Source organism: Cryptomeria japonica, chromosome 3 (genome assembly GCF_030272615.1).
Source record: "Cryptomeria japonica chromosome 3, Sugi_1.0, whole genome shotgun sequence".
Classification (NCBI taxonomy): Eukaryota; Viridiplantae; Streptophyta; class Pinopsida; order Cupressales; family Cupressaceae; genus Cryptomeria; species Cryptomeria japonica.
Window position 1 is genome coordinate 380,181,997 of NC_081407.1, and position 18,096 is coordinate 380,200,092.

The window sequence follows — 18,096 nt, forward strand, 5'->3', positions numbered from 1 at the left end:
TTGTTGGTCTTGAATATTGCACGATAATTTGATAGAAGAAGATAGCACAAGTAGGATGTGAACCTAAATTTCATACGGGAACCTATTTTAATCTTTAGTAATTGTGTTTGCATGGATTGAACAACGTGCTCAACAAAATTAAATATTATTGGTTCTGCTACACAATGGATATTAAAAATCATTTCAAGAAGGTTGGCACCCCACTTCCCTGTCATTTTCCAATCCTAGGAAAAATGTTAGCAAGGAAATAGTATCCTGAACCCATGGCACAAAAAGATTATAATCATAAGGAGGTTTATGATTGCGATCCAATCGAGTACCACACACTGTTAGACCTTTGATAAATGAATCTTTATAATTTGCATCAATTCTGTCATATTGCTCCGCCAAATTTCCTAGGTCAATGTGGACGTTTGAGTTTTGTGCTTCAAACCCTAGGTTCAACAAATGAGAAAATTCTCCCTCGGTTATGGACAAAATTTCCTCTTCAATATTTTTATCGACAATTGTTTTTCTATCTTCATCATAATTTTGGGCACAGACCATGACAATTTCTAGGCAAGGGAATACTTCAGGTAACACCATGCTAGCAAGTCTTGTAGACCACGATGCAATTTTATTTGTACTTGCCTTTAACATTATGTTATAGACTGTATATTTTGCCCTATCTAGATATCTTGCCTTATTAGACAATGAATATCTAATTTCTATGATTCTCTTTTTACCATGGATAACATGGTTATAAATATCATGGTATTCATTAATGAAACCTATTGTTTTAACCAGTTCGGTTAAGTCTATTTTTTAATTCACCTAGGTTTTAGTTGTACTACCTGGTTTCCCCATCATTGGTACTGTTAATGGTTGGAAATAATGCTAAGTTGAACACTTAATTCTAGTTTGACAATCTAAAAGGTAAACCACGAGATTCAAAAATTAAAAATGCGGGATGTAGATGTTCTAGATTTTACCCAAAATTTCTATTTAAGTAGATTGACGTAGACAGACTCTGTTGCATTCCTCAATCTAGTAGTCATTTTTGAATCTCCTTGGATTTACTAGTTTGTCCAAGAATCAAAATACCAATATGAGTCCCTTAGTTTGAAAACCCTCAAAAGTTCAAAAGTAAAACCTAAAGGGCAAAATTTCTAGAATCGTGTTGTAGTTTTATAAATTATTATTAACTATTTGCTGCCACAGGGAAAAAAAGCCATTGCTTATTTCTAAATTCTGATGGCTGACAGTCTGACACGTCACATGAGTCTCTTTTTCGAAATGTTTTTGAAGACTTTATATTCCTTTACAACTTCTGCCCGAAATAGAGCTTATTACACTTAATTAAGTATACAATTACAAATTTAGAATTTAACTATACTTAATTAAATGTTTATCGTTTATGGAAGTCTTCTGGTAGAAGTTTGCAAAAAATATTTATCATTCTCACATTCGGCCCGAAATACACCTTATGTCATTGATCTGTGGTCATCCAACGAAAGACAATATCTTTTGTTAGTTGTCGTAGGTCCCATTATACATATGATTTTTGCCACCCAAATACCACGTCACTCGACACTTCATCGTCTCATCGGCCATAACCTTTCTTTCATGTCGGTGTTCAATGACACGTGTTTCCGGTGGAAGTTTGCAAAAAAAATTAGAGATCCCACAGTCAACCCGAAATACACCTTAAGTCGTTGATCTGTGCTCTTCCAACGGATGACAGTATACGTTGTCAATTATCGTCGGTCCCATTATCAATAGGATTTAAATATGAATTAAATATGTGGTTTCAAAACTTGCATGATATTTAATTTTTTTTAATTGATAATTTTTGTATTGTATTACTTGGAAATAAAATATTACAAATATGCAAGTATAGGTGGTATAGTAAAACCACCTGAGTTTTGCCACCGCAAAAAACACCCCAAAAACCACCATTCCCGATAAAAAACAAAACCCTACTACATGAAGAAACCACACAATTCTAGTTCGGCCTACCAAAATTGTTAGCAAACATCCCCTCGTACATACAAAGTTGGAGAGAAAATGGACATGGAACAAAAAGATACAAACATACAACACCAAACACCACCGACCATAGCAGGATTAACCCAGAAGTGGCTTGTACTCCAGTCATCATAGAATTCTGAGAGTTCCTTCATTGCTTGGGTAGTCTTGGGTCTCAGCCGCAACTCTTGACCCACCTCTTCTCGTACCACTTCATGATGGACCCTTAAACCTCATCATTCTGCATCAACCTTTCGAACAATTTGAAGGCCTGCCACCCACGCCAAGCAAGGGCTCTATATCTTGCCTTCAAATCATCATCAGCCCATCAAATGAGTGGTAGTGGCGCCACTGGACCAACCACCCCTACCTCAGAAACAATTCCCACCTTCGGGACCACACGAGCACACACACTATCCAGATTTAACAGGTAGTTTGAATCAATTACAACTCTCAAGGCATTTTTTACCTTTTCCACCTCGTCCTCAAATTGGAAACCCCAAGTGGCAATAAATGAATATGCCTCCATGTTCGTCCTGTAGCGATGACCAACATGGACAATTTCCTCTCCCAACAGTATTTTCACACTCTTTTACAACCGCTCATCCTTAAACAAGAAAAAACCTTTCAGCCTCATGTCTGTAAATCGTTCGAGAAATGGGACTAATTTCTTATTAGTATGGAAGGATAAATTGGCTTCCATGCTGCTTAAGAAACCCAAGAAAACATTGCAAGTGTAGACAGTATGATACCAAGAAAATGGCAATCCAACTACACTCCATGACTCATCCAATCCACCCAATCTTTATACACCTCACACTCAATTCTGACATCCAACAGGAGCGGTCGTCGACATTTGCCATTAATCACAACTCTTCTATCATTCCTTTGCATGTATGAATTCAGCTGCACAATTCGTCCACACAAGCCGACATTAAAGCTGCCTAAATGTTAACCATTTAGTGGCGTGCGTACGATAAGGAAATATCACTGCATATAAATAGTGTTCCAAAGTAGAAGAAAACAAAATAAACACAAATCTAGCATGATATTTATGACAGAATTGCAGCAACTGACTTTTTATAGTTAAAAAAATCAATATCACTTACACCTAAATACTAACAAAACTTAAATTCAATCTTCATTCTCTGCCTCGTTCTCAGTAATGTTGAAATAACGTAGCTCATAGGCATTGTGTTCCTTATTGGATGCTATCACTCGCAGCCAATCCCTGACATTATGCTTTTTCAAATACTTATTTATCAAGGACTTCAAATATCTTTTAGAAAAGGTCGTCTTAGAAGTGACACTGAGTTTGTTCTTTAACTTTAGATAAGAAATTAGAATAGACCTTCTATGTTCGACACTATCTTCCCTCCTTTAATTAATATCCCATATCTGGAATCTTCTGATTCCAACTTGTGTTCAAAATGGCATTTCGCTTTCTCTCTGCTTGAGATTTAATTTAATGAGATTTGACATTTGTTTAAAATTTTATATTTTTTAATGGTGAAAATTAAATTTTATATCTATTGGGGCTTCAAATTTGCAAGTAATTTCAAGCACCCTACTATTGAAAATGGTGGTCACTTCATGGAAATGAAACATAATGGATGATTAATGATTTGAACACCTAGAGTAAAGGAGGATATGAATAAATTAATTCCAATGGACCCCATGAAAGACTAGTGTTTTTGATCTGTAGAAAAGATGATATGAACAAAGAATTAAAATGAATGAAACATGAAAATATAAGAAATACCCATTTCAGAAAATCAAGTTTCCAAGCTCCAATAAAAATATTATATCTGTACAATGTGTTTTTGGCTATAGACCATACAGAAGACCATAAGAAGGCTGAAAAGCCTGTTATTTCGACCTTCATGAAAGAAGATGTCAACTTGGAATGCAAATGTATGCAAATGTCAAATCTGATGAAGACCCATTTTAGAAGTGTAAGTTTCCTACCACCACAAAAAATTTCAGATCCGTATTTGAAGTTTAAGGCTGTTGACCAAACAAAAACCAGAAAGATAGCTTAAAGCAAGGTTATTGACTAACTAGTTTGCATATTAATTTCTAAGGGTTTTGTTAATTTTAATGTAAAATGGTGACTTTTCACCCCAAAAGGGGTATGGTTCCCATTCAACCACATATATAAGTGGTTAAAAAATGTAGATATTGGAGAGAGAAAGAAGAGGAGAAATTAGAAGATAGAATATCAAACAAATACTATAGCCTCTGGCATACTATTGTACCATTTTGAAACTCTAATAGAATCAGTTGTTTTCTCTGCATATGTGTTGTGGATCATCTCATCTTCTATAGGCAGTTGTTTGTGATTTTATCTAAAGTAGATAAGATTATTCGTATTCTTATAGTGAAGTTTATGTTTCTATGTTATAAACTTGGATTAAAAGGATCTACTTGTGAATTGTAATTGTTCCTTGTAGTTCTTCCTTGGATGGTCCTTTAAGGTTAAGGTTAAATTCATTCAAGCGGTTTATGATATAAACATTTAGCAGATCTCATAAGAAACAGTAACTGACAGATTTACCAAAGGGGGTAAGTTTAAAAACTATCTCACAAATCACACTTTAAGTCCTAGAGAAATATAAGACTCTGTAGCCCAAATAACAGGAAAGACATTGGTCATCCACAAATCACAACTTTTTAGCATATCAATTACCTTTACTTTATTAAAGCAATAGGAATAGTTGAGTAGGAAATATAGAATAAACTAGCAATAGTGTAATATATAAATTTCAAGTTTAAATATAAAATAGCTTTCACAAATAACCATCTTGAACTTATCTAAAAGCTACCTATCCTAGGAACCTATGCCATTTTGAGACAGGGAAGAACTTAGATCAAGACACTCAATCTGCTATAAAAAGCACTAGTCATCGAAAGCCACTAGTGAATAGGTATACTCGCCTAGGTCTTGCAGCGCCTAAAGTGAGGGAGTTAGTAACCAAATAGGTTCACTCTATAAGTTGGCCAAGTCAAATTGGAGGGTTTGATCATAGGAGTTGGCATTTCCTTAGAACCTATCCATTCTGTTGATTTGAGATCCAACAATATCCACACAAATTAATAACTATTTAAGCTCTTTGAGAGCATAATGATAATGCTAAGTATCCTGCCATGGCATGAACTAATAATACAATGAAATAGAAAGTTTTTTTAAATCCATAAAAGGCAAACTAAAACGAACTAGAATTTGCAAAAAAATTTATTAATATGTTGCGCAAATTTATAATTTTCAACTGTTGGAGTCCCTATCCCTCCAAAAATTTTAAGCTAAAATGAGAGAGGTTACAAGGAAATAGCCAAAAAAATATAACCACTAGGGGCTAGGGCAGTTGCAGTGGACGGTGGACCAGTGGTATCCAAAAAACAAGACAAAAAATTAAAACCCTTCATGGGTAACCCTAAGGATCTTGCCCTCTGTCTAGGTAGAATTCTTCAGAGATGAGAAACTCTGAGAATTCTTTGAGCCATCTATAGTCTTGAAATTCATCTAGGAGAAACCATTTTCGGAGTAAATCCCTACCAATCTGCGCCCATTTCCTATGTCTTGTCAACTACTCAGCATTTGGGTTCAAACGAAAAGGTTTCTTGGCCACATTTTGGTTAGAGAGGAGAAGCTTGGGTAAATCACTCGCCCAAGGGATCCCAACCCCTACTTCTGCAAAGATGACAATAGTAACATCATCCACAAGGAATTCTTCTTTGAACACTCTCAATAGCATCAACATATCCACCTTTTCTCCTCAGAGGTCCATAAGAGACGCCAAGAACTGGGACGTAATGTCCATGTTAACACGGTATTTATTATCATTTCTCAAAAACTCTCGACCCAACACCATCCTCACAGTCTCGTTAGTGAACATCCTGACCTCCTTACAAGCCGATTGGAGGTTTGGGTCTTTGGCGTAGCCCAAGCCCTCTGGTCCTCCTCAGATGTGCTTCTCAACCAGATAGGAGTGTCCATCTTCAGAAATCTGAATACCAAATTATACGGCCTAAAGACCTAAACTAGAGGCATAATTTCAACTAACGTCAACTTTGACAATTTATCTACCAAAGGTGAATTGAAGAAGAAAGAAGCGGAGATCGTCTATAAATAGCTCTTGATACTAGCAATCCCTTCACCAACCATATTAATTCCTTTGTCCTTTAATTTTTTATAAATCTTTCATATCTCTCAGTAAATCTTTCTCATAAATGCACGTGTGCGAAATTGGAAACAACCGTAAACCACTACCAATTACCAGATTGGAAGTCGTGTGTGCTAAGTGGATCGCAGTTAGAGAATGTCAGTGACAAGACATTAATAAATGTCGATACTTGATTAAGATGAGATCTGATACGTGTGTACTGTCTCCAATTCCATTCTGGGGAATTTCTCGAGAACTACACTCTCTTTAGAAATTTGAGTCGAAATAAAACTTCAGCCATTGATCTACGATCATTGAATGATTTTCAATCATTGATGGATTTTAGGTACGTGTGACATGTCGATGAGGTAGCGCTTATCGATACATCATGCAGAGTCTGTACTCGACGTGATGTTGCATTAATTAGATAACGAAAATGGCAATGAATCTATGAAATCTCCAATAAAATATTTATTTTTTCATAAATAATGAAATATTAGCCAACAAAATTAAATAATTTTCAAATGGTAGATAAAAATCGCCAATACACTTAAATAATTTTTTCTTCAAAGTATAACTTTTCGCCCATACACTTATATATTTTTCCTTTAAACGAAAAAACATTCACCTCCTACATTATATATTTTCCCCACACAATAATGAATTATTCGCCAGGATTTTATAGAGTTTTCACACCCTAAAAAAAATTGCCAGTAAAAATTTTTTTTTTTTCCAAATTTGAAATTTTTTTTGTCATCAATAAAAAATTTTCCCCCAAAAAAATAATGTCTGATTCGCCAGGATTTTACACTTTTTTTCCCCGGGGGTGGTTTCTTAAAGTTATCTATGATGCATATATTCCAAATTTTATTCCCAAACACATAATTGACAATACTCTTAATCCACATAGTAATTTAAATAATTCAATAATGGTATAAAGTCACAAAAATTGTTCTTATTTAAATTTATAACAATTGCAATTAATCTTAAACATCTAGACACTCTTTACTGGTCTTGCACATGGAGATTATAGTTTTCAATTTTTTACTGATCACAATACCTGAGATATAATGTTGGATTTAATAATAGGAAATCATACTTGTATTCGAGTATGATGAGTGAGGTAGAATGGGTATGGCCAATGCGACTTCTTTTAACCACTATCAAGGAATAATTCAAACCTATGAAGCGAGGTAAAAAAATTCCCAATAACTGTAACCACTCAACCCATGTCAAGTGTACTTGTGCAAATATATAAAAGACTAAGCACATACATCTCCCTAATGAAGTGCAACATCCTAATCAAGAAAACAATTAAATAAACATGAATGTGCATGATTAGCTTAAATAACACATCATCATTAACATACTATAATAATATTATCAGTTCTCAAAAGTGCATCCAATATTGATGCCAATACAAAAAGAATGGTGATATGAACAATCCTGAATTAAATTTGCAGGTATAATCATACGAATCATGTCTCAAAAATATGCGTCGGAATGCAAACATGAGAGGAATTACAAAAATAATCCTAAAAAATCTCCATGGCACTCACTAAAATTTTTAGGAAGCCCCCCACTATGAAACCCCAACTTAAGTACAGGTCCTATAGATTTTATAGTATGAGGTAGATTTCAAACTTAAAACTTGAAAATTTGCAGACACAATAATCTTATGATTATTTTTAGCAACAAGAAATGTTAAATCTACAATTTTATAGTTAAATTTTAAAAGAGATTTAATATATTTTAAAAGATTATAAGAGAATGACATGTGACAATAAAAGTTTAAGAAGCAATGAGGGAAACTTTCAGCCTCACCCTAAAGAGACCCCCTTAAATTTTAAATATTATAATTAGGGGCTTATGTTCTCTTGCACAAGATTTTAAATGAACTTGTAACATAATTTTTTTCTTCTCATAAAAACTTTTATTCCAAAAAAAATTCTTATAACTCCTCCATGTGACCCTTATTGAATAAAATTTACTCCAAAGAGGCTTAAATTTTATCTTGAGGAAAATCAACATCACAAACAATAATCATTGAGCTCCCATTATATGTTCATTATCTTCCATTAAGTCAAATACATTTGTATTATATAAGACTAATCTTAAATATGATAACCCAAGTGAAAAACTGACATAATCTCCTTAATTTCAACTTATTCACCATCTCTTTGGAAACAAGATTATCTGAACTAGCACTATCAATAACAACTTTACAACACTTACCGGATACCTTACATCTGGTTTTGAATAGATTCTTCCCCTGCAAGGGTTCTTCATCTCCTCCAGCATGACACAAAGCTCTCCTCATCATCAGCAATTCTCCATCTTTTGATTTATTGTCTGACTCGGTGGGGTTTGCTTCCACCACTACTACTCTTCTGGTACCCTCTATCTTCTTACACTCAAATTCATGGTGTCCTTCTCCTCCACACTTAAAGAAAGTTCTTCTAAATGTCCTCTTAAATCTTGTCTTCCAAAGTTCTCATTTCGGTAACCATCTGGTTCTCTCCTCCAATAGAAATTTCTATCATCCTTCCAGTATGAATTACCTTATTTTCTCACTTCCTTGTCCTTGTTCTGATCTGTATTGGTTCCTCTTCCTTCGGTATATTCTCTTCCTCCTTGAAATCTTCCTCTAGTAAACCTTCCACCTCTACCTCTCTGTCTCTACTCCTGTATTTTATTCAATTTCATTTCAGCCTTTAGTGCATACTGGTAAGCCTCTTCAACACTCTCCAATTTGATCATACTGAGACTAATCTTGTATAGACATCCGCAATCCGTTCAAATATCTTGCAATTTGTTCAACTTCATCATCAACATGTCTGGATCTGATGTTCAACTTGTAAAATGCTTTGGTGTACTCCTTCACACTAGATTCCTTCTATCTCAGGTTTTGTAACTTACGGATTAAATCCACTTGATAATTCGCCATGACAAACTTTGATTTCAACTTAGCAATCATCTGATCCCATGTCTTAATCTATTTTTTACCTCTTGTTTGTCTATCAACTTGCAAATTCTCCCACCAAATAGATGTGTGACCTTTCAACTGGGTATAGGCATATTTCACCTTTCTCTCTTCTGCAGTATTTTCAAAATAAAAATACTTCTCTATCTCTGAGATCCAATCCATCAATTCATCTGAATCTAACTTCCCATCATATTCCAGTGGGGTAAAATGAGGTTTAGTGTTCACCCTACTCAAAACCTTCAAAATCCTTTCTTCATCTGGATCAACCACTGGTAGGTTTACTTGTTCTATCAGGGCTTCTTCTCTTTCATCTTCACTTACATCTTCAATATGTCAACCTCTTCTCTGGGATGTCTCCACGACTTCTAACTGGGCTGCTATTCCTCGTAACATCTCCATCACAGCAGGGTCTGCATTCCCACGTGCTCCACCATTCCTAGTTCCTCTTCACACCATTGGTTCACGCTAGTCCTTTGCAATTGTAGGTCGGATCCGCAATCCGCCACCCTACAACAAAATTCAGGACACGCAACCTCCGGAATGAAACTTCGCTCTGATACCACTTGAAGCAGTCACCGGTGAGGAGGGACCTCAAGGAGATCAATCTAGACCGATCAGAAAGAGTAAACACAATGGAAACACACATATATGATGGAGGCAATGTAGAACAGATAATTTTATTTAATAAAATTTGATTACATCTAACCAGTAACAATCGGGTTACAACATACTGGCACACAGGTCTAGTAGAATAGGTCACAACCAGGACCTTAAATCGAAAGATCTATCCTCTAGGCACAGTCTATCTATCTGATACTCTGATTGATTCTAATTGATTCATTCTAAAGCATTATTACAAATATATATATTGATCCAAAGGATCTAGTCGGCCCAAAAGGGATTAAAAAACCCGAAGAACAAGACCTAACGTGCAAAATGAACAAGCTCGGCCTCTGCCAAGAGATTCCTCCGAAAAATCCAAAGGATGAAACATAGATCACAAGAAAAGGTCAGCCACATGCCAAGGAACATTGAAATCAACGCTCAAGGCTCCACAAGCTTCGAAATGGGTTCTAATAGATCACCAGAATAGGTCTCAGGCAACTGGTTACAAAGGAACAACTGATAACAAGAAACTATCATGGAAACCGGTAGCAATATCTTGTTGGAAAGTGATCCAAATGAGATGTGGTCTGAAAGCAAGAAAGATGATCAAGTCTTCAAGTAGAATCCAACTCCACAGGATCCGATGAGCCAAAACCGAGACACATAGAAAGGAAAACTAAAACTACAAACAAAAAACAAAACAGAAAGGAAAATGTTTTTGGTTGATGCAAGATTGTTGTGAACCGGGGATGCTCCTGCATCAAAACTATAATTGAATGTAAATAGGAAACTAAACAACTACAACCACAATCACACTTGTACAAGTTTTACATAGCACATGGATTCTCGAATTACCATCAATTTAGATCCAAATTCATATGTAAAAATAGGGCTCATCTCACACTCAAACTAGGTGCAATAAAGGTTACCAAGAATATTGACCAAAAGTGACATCTCCAATAATAACCATCACTTCATAAATAACCAAACCTATGTTTTCAGCTGGGGAGATAACCATGTATCTACATACTCACATCATACATCAATCATACCTACTCCATACATAATAGCTGAAGCAATACAAAACAACCCAATGAGGTACAACACCACATCAGTCATATATCCCATCCAAATAACTCAATGGCATTGGTGTACATCAACCAAATATAGAAATATGATAATCAATCAAAAGATAAGATATTGAGATCATTTAGTAATCACATCTATAAACCAAAATTCCATAAGGATTTCCATGAAATAGAAAACTATGATAATCTAGTCATAAAAGCATAACATATTCATCTCCAATAAACAACATGATCCTAATGACAAATATAAAATATATGCATAAGAGATCTCACAACTTTAACACAAACTACACGACAAGAAATATATCAAGTTCTCAAAAGTAACTTGTCACAACACTAAACACACACCCTAGTACAAGAAATAAAATAACAACCAGTATGTTTATGAACACCCTTTCTAGATGTGTGAGTGGTCTAACATGTGGCATATAGTGCATACATCAACTCATTTGACAAATATGCCAACCAAAGCATGAAATATGACAACATGAAATAAATCATCACATCTCCTACAAATCATATACAACCATAATCATGTAGGATATAAAGTATATAATCAATAAACATAACTAAATCTATTAATGAAATAGTGGAGTTCAAACATTTAACACTAGTAAACACTCAAAGTAACATACACAGGCATGCGCTATGCATCCCATGATACATAGTTGGAAATATAATTTTGACAATATCGAACCCAAGGCATAAATGTGTGGTCATTACAACTTGAGAGAATTCAATCTCATGCATCAATATGATCTCATCTAGATGAACTACTAGCACTTCACAAACCCACCTTGTTTTAAAGAAATGATCTTAGAAATAGGGGTTTAAGTATCTGATCTATTTTCTTATAAACTATCTTTATAATAGTGTAATACATTAAAAATATTCAAAAGTAAAAAAATATGAGGGATTATCTATTTTTTGAATAAGAGCTATAAAAGTGCACTTAAATTCTTTCATAGCAATAATAGATTTGCTTTGTTCATAAATTACTATATTCAATTCCTCCAATATATTCCAAAAAACTTGAATGTCCACTTGAAAAATATCTATCATGGGATATATCACCTTGCAATGATAAAACGATACTTTGCATTTCCTCAATATTAAAAACTCAAAGAAGAGTCACAGTTTGATCATCACTAATAAACAAAGTAACTAAAAAAAGGATGCAAGTACACCAAGATCATATTCCTCCTCTTTATCTCTAGCAAAGTCTCCTCAAAGGAAGTTAATTTCCTAATTGAAATAAGGTATTAGAATGAAGAGGGGCTAAGTTCTATCCTCAATAATGTCAATTTTATAATTTTACTTTGAGCCACAATGGGCCAATGGAATTAATTACATTTTTAAACCTCCTCCATAATCCATCTTTCCCTAATTTTTGTCTCAAAAAGATCTAAATGCCTAATAATATTCGTAGAGGTGAATCATGTTATCTTTCTAAGAGAGGAGCTCACTAGTAATGACATCTAATTAAATTATTTAATTAACCAATTCTAACTTTTTTTGGAAACTCTATTTCCACAAAAATATTATCAAGGGCTTCCTAGTTTCATGTATTCAAATCTCTCTTTATACTAATAACTCTATTGTAATATATTTGATACATAAAGGACTAATAAATGTACTTATGATTTCTAATAATTGCATGGGATTTTTGAAATATAAGTACCAAATGAAAATTTTTTAGAGGGGAAGATCCAAACTATGGGATATATTGATATGAGAATACCCTAAGTATGATCTAGAAAGAGATTTAGGATACATTTTAATCACTCAACATAGATGATTCCTTATCCTTTCCTAGTTCTCACCCGAAAACTCTAGAGAAAGACCATATCAAAGAATGCAATAGTTAATCCTCTAGGTTGGATAATTAACAACCTCCCATTGATCCTTATTGGAGGAGAAAAATGTCACGCCCCACCAAGGAACCCCGAAGTAATAATAACTAATAAACCAAAACACATAGCAAATATTTTTTAAAATAAAAGAAATCATAATACATCAACCATCTTATAGTTTTTTAGTACGGGAAAATCAGGTTTTGAAGGGACCCCGAAACCCTTTACAAAGGAACCATAAAAGATAAAAGCAGTAAGAAACTAAATGGGACAGACAGCGAAAAAACCAGCAAAGTGTTGGGCAAAAGCCAACACTACCAACAACAACCAGCAAAAATAAAAAAAAGATAAATTACATTATGTTTTTAAGGGCATTAGCCAATTTCTCGCTAATCCCTTGCATTTCTTTGATATTCTCCTTGAGAATTGGGATTTCCTTTGAAGAAGCCAAGGCAGCCTTTTTCAAGATTGCCCTAGTCCTTTTAGCCGCACCTCTAGGAGCACTATCCACATTCCCAACCTCAGTAGCAACCTCTTCAGCATCAAGGTCCACAATAGACTTGGTAGGGCTGGGACCATCAAGGTATTTGGCTATTTACTCCATGTTTTTGGTCGCAGAGTTGAGGATCTCCGGAATCAAAATCAGGAAGTTCTTCATGGCAGCCTTCCCTTCCTCCAGCTTGTTGATCTAAACTTCCAGCTTCTCCACCTTTTCGTCCATTTCCTTTTTCCATTTCTCCAAGTTGCTTTCACCTTTATGTCCCTTCTCTTCCTGATGTTTAGCCTTTTTTTCCATTTTATTAATTCTTTCATAAACCCATCTATCGAAACGCAGATGAGCATCAAACTGGTTCTTAGCTTATACAAGATAAGCATACCAGTATTCATCTCATCACCAGCTCTATCCTTTTCCATGCTCGTATCCTCCTTATCCTTGTTCAGCTCTGTTTTCATTCCTTGTCCTCCTGTTTTTTCTGGTCATCCGGCTCCTCCATGGGCTAGTTGTTGAGATCACCAGGGCTGGTTGTTGAGATCAACCATGTTATAGTTAAATGCAACACTAAGTAACTTTTTAACATAACATGGGTGAATCATAACAATGTTTAACAGAAAACTTAATCACTTCTCAAAACAATTCCTCTATGGGTTTCCTAATGTCACTACTAAGCAACACTTACTAGCATGTAATAAACATCACTAAGTTAATCACATGACGATAATTTGACTTCATTACATTATTCCCAATCACATAAACATTACTAATCGGATACATCGACTTAACCAAATAAACTCCTAATCATTATTCATATAACTAATTATATAAAGGCCTATGCTAAGTTCATTTTAAAGAAACAAATGGAAGATTCCTATGATAACCTTCATCAAGAGTAAGAACATACATACAATCCACATGAGTACAATCACTTACAAGATATCCATTAATACAATGCACCTATCATGATAGTTCTATTACAATCTTTTCCACTTGGAGTATTAAATTACAAATATCCTTTCAATGTACAAACATACAATTACATATCCTTTTACATCACTCTCGAAAGATAAATATCAAATACAATTAGAATGGTAGAACAATTTTCATTTGAATATGAAAACAATGGAATACGAGATAAGATCCATCCAAGTGCTCACACAGAAGAACTCCGAAAAATCCAATGGATCATGGTAAACACTACCACCTGACCATGTGGAATCTAGAGGTCCACCCCCCATGCTAGAGATAGACACAAGACCCCAAACAACAAGCAAGAAGGATAGGGATAAAAGAATTGAACATACACCACAACCAAGATACACAAGATACCACTGCACAAGATAAGAAAGTAAGGATAACAACCAAAATACTTCCAAAGTAATATTAACAACCAAAATCTTCCAAAGTAAGGAAACGTTGATCTTCCAAAAGACTTCAAAGGTACTCCAAAAGAACATCAAACTTCTAGAAGCTTCCATATAAAAGTTGGCACAATAGGATACTAGGATACAAAAGGAGAGAGTGTCATTGCATAGCCTCGACAATGGTTATCTTGGCAGCCTGACCCTCTCCTAACTCTAGACCCTAGCTCCCATGGAGAACTCATGCATTATTGTACAATCATTTCCTTATGACAAGGTATTGCACAATCATTCCAATTCCAAACATCTCTCCAGATGGACAAGCCTTCCCAATCTCATCGTTTGTCTATACAAGAACATGAGGCCATGAGTGGGGCACAAAACATTATCTTATTAGTGTGTAAACCCAACCCAATATTTTATTAATGTTATCACTTATTAATCTACTCTCTTGTGGATTATCTTAACAACCACTTTGGGCCTTCACTCCCATAGAGAGCCACTCCCCTTTAATGCACCTAGATAACCTATCCTCTATGGCTCAAAATAAGCATCATAAAACATATTATATATAGATAGTAACATCAAGAATTCATATACATGAATAGATTTGACAATCTGCAAATAGGACTTCCAAACGAAGACCAATCACAAAGTCGGGTCCTGAAACTAAATCATAACCTCAAAATCATTGTTCCTTTTTACAATCCAAATGAAGAAAGGGTATATGAACACCAATTTAGACAAATCAAGTCCAATCAGACATGGAAATCCAAAATTGGTAGGATACATAGGCACTTATAGCCTCTAGAACTGACAGAGAAAACAAATTGACCAAAATTGCAAACCAAATCAAAACCCCAAAAACCAACATAGTTGGGGCTCATAGTTGTGAAAATGAGTACAATTTGTTGTGCAATTGATGCCTTGAATGAGTACCGTTGAAGCTGTAATTGTGTACAATTGAGCTCTACAGTTGCATAGTTGCTCGAAAATGCAGAAAAATGAAGAAAAACATAAAATAAAGTCTCCAAACTAAATTTTGACAAAGACAAATTTCAAAAAGGTCTAATAACATCCCAAAAAATTAGCAAAAAAAACAATTATAAGGATTCATACATGGTTTCCAATTAAACACAAAGCAAAACTGATCAATTGAAACAATCAATTCTCACAACCAATTTAAGCATATAGGACTCTTTTCAAAACACAAATAAATGATTGATTTCAAAAAAAAAATCCCCCTAATAATAAATTTTAAACAAAACTGCAAATAAAACTAAATTGAAAACGGGGATATAGAAACCTACTTGAAAACTTGTGGAGAGAGAGAGAGAGAGAGAGAGAGAGAGAGGGAGAGAGGGAGAGAGAGAGAGAGAGAGAGAGAGAGAGAGAGAGAGAGAGAGAGAGAGAGAGAGAGAGAGAGAGAGAGAGAGAGAGAGAGAGATAGAGAGAATTTGCAAACAAATCTCTGAAACATGAATGGGTAAAAGCACAAAACTATGTCACGTTTCAGGCTAACTTATCAGCACAAGTGAATTTAAGTAATTCTAACTAAAAATAATAATAATTTCAAACATATGGTCTATATAGATTCATTATAGCTAAGTTATATATGGGCCACAACTTTTCCAATTGGAAATGTCTACTAAATGTATAATTTATACTACTTTTCGTCTAATTACAACAAAAAGTAAAACTCGATGTTTCAACAACTCCTACTCTTATAAAAAAAAAAGTTTTTGAAATGTAAAAATACCCTTTTATAGATTTATAAGTGAATTTTATAAAATATATACCTTTTAATATTTTAATTAATTTTTATATTTATATTTACTTTTTATTGAAATTAGGTCATCAACACTAAAATATAAGGTTGATTATCTTGCCAAGGAAAAATACTAAAATAATTTAAAAAAATAGAAAAAAATATGATGCAGTAGAGAAAAGAATCTATGTCAAGATGGTATAATTATTTTCTAATTTGGATAAATAATTAAGAAAAAAAGGTGGTGGGAATTGGAAAGCGTTATATTTCAGCGCACGCAAGTTTTCAAATTTATTGAAAAATATGTATTTATAAAAAAAAGTAAAAAATATATCCATGCACTAAAGTTTCAAGTTATAAATATAACAAGATAAAATCAAAAAAAAAAAAAGGTAAAATTTACTAAATAAAGTGTGGTGGCTTGTGTAACTTCAATTTCATCATTTTTTTAGCAACTAAATTATAGTGTTTACTTTATAAAAAACTACACTCAAATAATTTTTTAAATTTTTATTAAAATTAAAAACATAAAATAGACATAAGAATATAAATTTTATTAGTTTACATCACTTCAAAATTCAAAACATGTATTTCACTTTCTATTGATTTAATTTAAAAAGTTGAATCAGCATTGACCATTTCCTTTATAAAAGTGTGACACAACTTTGTACTTTTACCCAAATCCTCTTTTAATCAAGAACAAAATTCAAGCAATCAAGCCCAAAGCAATCCAATCCAAGCTCCAAGCAAAACTCAGAAAAACAATCCTCCAATCAATACAAAAAAATTGCAACCCTTCTCCAAAATTCTCCACAATCCGCAATCATAATTCTTCTCCCACAACTTCGTGAAAAGGAAAACATAAAATAAAACTCTTATAAAGAGAATATATACAAAACTCAACTACAACCTAAATAAAGCTTCACAAAAATATGTGCAAAAGAAAAGCAAAACCCTAATTCAAAAATCATAAAAAAAAAATATCACCTAAAAACATTAAATCAATGTTGAATTAATTTCCAAACAAAAATCCTCGTAAAACAATTAAACAATAATATTTAAATTTTAAAACACCAATTAAAAAATCCCCTAAAAATCATTAACTCCCACTCAACAACATGCAAAGAATAAATAATTATTTCTAACTAAAAATATAATTATCCACCAAAAAGAACAACTAGTTCCACAATAAAGCATAATTTCCACTCAAGATAACTTCCACACTAAAAATATTCACATGCACAATAATAAATCATTTAATAAATAATATCCAATAATAGGAATATATTTATTAAATCGAAAAACACAATCAAAGCAATAATAAACAATTATTAATTATTAATTAATTTATAACACTCAAGTTATAATTAATATCAACAATTAAGATAACATAAAATCTCACACTCAAGTAAATCATAAAATAATACCAATATCAAAACGAGACTTACCATAAACAACAAGGTGATCAGATATTGTCTATATGACAAATTTGACTAGATAAAAATAAAGACTAGATAATTGTCCCTAGGTAAGGACAATGGCTAGAGCTAGATACATTCTAGGCCTTGTACTATCTCTTATACAACCATTGGGATTTAAAGACACACTCAAACTTGTGAGACTAGGTGGAGTCGATGTCTGGTAGCTACAACCTGCATAAACATTTTTGCATACATACATACATACATACATATATATATATGAGATATAGTCAATGAATAGGTCTAGAATTTTACAAGTATCTACTCTACCACCATGAATAATATCT